The sequence below is a fragment of the Lathyrus oleraceus genome, chromosome 5 (assembly GCF_024323335.1).
Source record: "Lathyrus oleraceus cultivar Zhongwan6 chromosome 5, CAAS_Psat_ZW6_1.0, whole genome shotgun sequence".
In the NCBI taxonomy this organism is placed as follows: Eukaryota; Viridiplantae; Streptophyta; class Magnoliopsida; order Fabales; family Fabaceae; genus Lathyrus; species Lathyrus oleraceus.
The window spans coordinates 394,567,436-394,571,531 of record NC_066583.1 but is presented as its reverse complement, the minus strand read 5'-3'; positions in this window follow the sequence as shown (position 1 = coordinate 394,571,531).

Genomic DNA, 4,096 nt, shown 5'->3' with positions numbered 1-4,096 from the left:
TATTATCATTTTACCTCTATTTCCAGTGTTATGTGGGTACTTTGTCTGTATTTCAGGTATTTGACCATATAGGAGCCATGTGCGAAGAAATGAAGCAATTCAGATGCAAAACGAAGAAAAAAATGGAAATTTGCACTCAAGGCGACCTGCATGACGTTCGCCATGGAGGTAGCCACCAGGAGGATGAAGTGTCCCACACTTCAACGGTTGAAAGACTCGGTCACGCCCCGTTGCAAAAACGGCGCTCGCCAAGCAAGGGGTGGCGTTCGCCATTCTTTGTTTTGCGTTGTAGTTGAAAATGGGCCTTGCTTGGTCTTCCACTCAACCCATGTTTTCCTATATTTCCTCCCACGAGTTAAGAAAGTTTCACATGACATTTTATAGTTTAGAAACATTATAAGTATTGATTTTATTTAGCCTTTTGAACCATCCAAGCTTAGCACAAACATAAGCCATAAATTTTAGTATCATTAGAGTTTTAACTCTTTACATCAAAAGGTTTATCGTATTTTATTCGTGTATCAAGTTTGAAGCACCTTTATTTTGAAGTTATTTACCTTCCTGAATTTACATTTTGTCGAAGTTTATTTAAGTCTACTTGCATTGTACCAGATTCAAGTCTCCGATTGGAGCATGTTCTTATTTTATCCAGCTTTATTTAAATTTTAATTTCCTTGTCTTGCTTTACTTTCCTTGCATTTTATTCCCCACAATTTATTTTCCCCAAATTAAATTCCTCGCTTTTTCTTTTAAAACCGTTTTATTTAAATCCATCGTTATGTTTAATTCTAAATCCAAACCAAATGTCTATTTATTTACTGTAATTATGTCTAGCTAATTTGTTTGTACTAGAATGTGAAGACCGTCATTTGATGGCGCTTTGTCCGTTATTTCTTTAGGATTACAATTGTGAGATGTTTTACTTTTGATGCAATTTTTCCAAACTTAATCTAATATGTTACTATAAAAGTAGGAGAGTGATAACGTCAGGTAAGATCGAAAGCCGTCTGAAACTAAAGATTAAAATTGGTTTATTTTTGGTTAGTAAATACCGTGAAAGCACTTTATTAATTACTTAGGAAGTTTAATATTTCTAGAAGGTGGTGTTAAAACTATTTACGAATGCACGCGCCTATAGGATTAGGACCCGGTCACCTGAGCGGAAGTTGGGGACCCTTTTTATTTAAACTTACCAATAAAAATCACTTTTCAAATGAGTAAAGAGTATAATTCCTTAAAATAGGTTTTACTACTTTAACATAATAAGCGCCGGTCAGATGTGACAGTGGACTGTATAAATTAAGGAGTAAAATTTGATTCTGAATACATTAAAGTGATAGTGTCTGTCTAATTGAATTGTTTTCAAGGTATAAAATATTTCTCCGTACAGTAATCCTATTTAGAAATAATCAAGAGTACTATTAATTGATGTGAACCACGTTCTAGTATTATTTATCAGTATTCATTAAAGTATATTATTTAATCTTTTTCCATTCTTAATTTAATTGCCTTAGATAAACACCGTAACAATTAGAAACGACAGATTTGACTATTGGTCTCTGTGGGATCGATATCTTTTAAAACTACACGATAGACTGTACACTTGCAGTTGTTAATCTGATAGACTCACAATCTCGCGAACAATTTTTTTGCACCGTTGTTGGGGACCAATTACGTCAAAATTTCGTAACTTGCTGTTACATCCTCTAGATTAAGGCACCATAGTCTCTATCATTATGCATCGTCAAAATTTTTCTTACAATTACCTCTCTCAATATTATGAAGTACTGCGTGAGTCTCATTAATCCAATCTTAATATTATATGGGATAATTGCGTTGAGATGTAACTCTCTCCAACCTAGAATGTACCATGCAAAAATTTATGGCAACACAAACCATGCGAAATAAAGAGTTTATAAACCAAATTTTTAATACTAAATATAACCTTAAGAAATTGGACACACTGGTCGACTCCCTAGTCACAAGAAGCAAAGCATTGGAGACCAAAATCTCCCTTCTTGCACAAACATCTTTAGGCCCTTCCCCTGAGAAACACACGACTATAGTAGCAACCAGTAGTGAAAAACTGATCGAAAATCCTAAGGAGAGCGATAATGAGGTTAAAAAAACTTTAGATGAGAAAATAATAAAGACTTAAAAAACTATCCACACTCATCTGCCTCTATCCAAGGTCCCGCACAAGAATAGAAAATTAGAGGACCATGAAACCCATGAAAATAGATAATTATTAGCTTTTAAAGCAAGGAAATAAATATATGAACCCAAAAAGCTAATACCTATAATAACACCTGAACCGCTTTGCAGAAAAGGAAAAAGAAAAGGTGAAGGATATGAGAGATGGATCGATAAGTGTCCATGGAAACAAAAGACTATTGATAGTTCAATATAGGAATTATCCTCTAAAGAACCCCCATGAGCATTTACATCTCTCCGTTTTATCGAGCTACCGACATTAAATAAAGCGTTACGTGAGTGGCAACTCACGAAGTCATTTTCTTTATTATGCATATTTTCTTTCTTTATATATAAGGTGATTTATTTTCTTCCTACTAATGAGACTAATTGTTGGTTAATTTCACTCCAGGTCTCAACATTCTTTATTCCTACTAACCATACTTTCAGGATGTGGAACTTAGATGATATGCATGTTTATTTCAGAGACGATGTCTAGAAGAAACACTATGAGGCATTATCTGAGAGACCCATGTTACCTATCAGATACCCTAACTCTCACTGCTTAGATACCCTACGGATCGAGACTAACATCATATCCATGTATAGCCAATTATATTGGGATGAGTATTCAGAGAGTAAGAATGTTACTTACTAGAACCTTACTCTTGAGATCCTGAGTTCATTCATCTACGAGCCTTATAGTGGTCGTGGATTTAACAGAGGTAACCTCATATTCAGATTATGTGGACATGAGTATACTATAACCATAGGGAGTTTGAAAAATTGTTAGGATTCCAGTATGGCCCAGCCGTTGTACCTGAAGTATCTTATGATAGGGATACACAGGATAAGCTAAATTCTTTATGGGGAGTTATTACCACAAAAGGTAATCCCAACCTGTCATACCCTAATTTTCAACCCTAAGATGAAACCATCATTTATATCATTTTTATGACATTTAGCATCTTTTCATTACTAACCTATTGAAAATACAAAAATATTTTCTACTTTGTTTGTCTTAAGCTAGGGTTTTGCACCAAGAGCTTTCAAAGATTGATCAATCAAGACTTGGCATGAGTTTCAATATTTCAAACACCTCATCCTTCTCAAGTGATCAAGTTACTTTCATCAACAAGAATCAAGTTCAAGATCATGCCATCTCAAATTCATCAAGGTCAGAGTTCATCTGAAACCCTCAACTAGGGTTTTGACCCAAAGTCAACTGGTTGACTTTTTAGCCAAGGCATCATCCCAAAGCTTGAAGTATGGTTCAAAGACTTAAAATACATCATAAGTGATCCATTCACATCATCAAATGTGCCTAAGAGATCCCATTCATTAAAGATTGCAAGAATTGGATTCATCTGATACAAAGTCAACTAAGGCAAAGTCAAAGTTTGACTTTTGACATTTTTGGTCAACCATGGACTTTTCAACTCACTAATTATGAAAATATGGTTGATGGATGCATTTGATCAAGAGAAAACAAGAAATTGGAGGTTACTTGCAAAAAGGGTAAGATTTGGTTTTCTAAAATTTTCTAAGTTATGAAAAAAATACATGTTCAAGTACCCAACTTTCCAAGGCCATAACTTGTGATCCAAGCCACCATTTTCTTTTCTCCAATGATAAGATTAAAGGTATTACTTCATACTTAAACGTTATCCTTGATGATTGATTCCCAAAAAATGCAAGGATTTCAAGTTATGAAGCCATGAAGTTGGTACCATAAAATTAAAACACTTAGAAAAATTTCAACCAAATCGGCCTTCAAAAAGTGGCTTACTTGATCATAATTTTTCACCATGATCCACATTTATTCAAGGAAAACTTATAACATGGAAGTTGTATATGATGGTCTTATATTTCCAAAAAGTCTAAGAGCATGAAATTATTATAT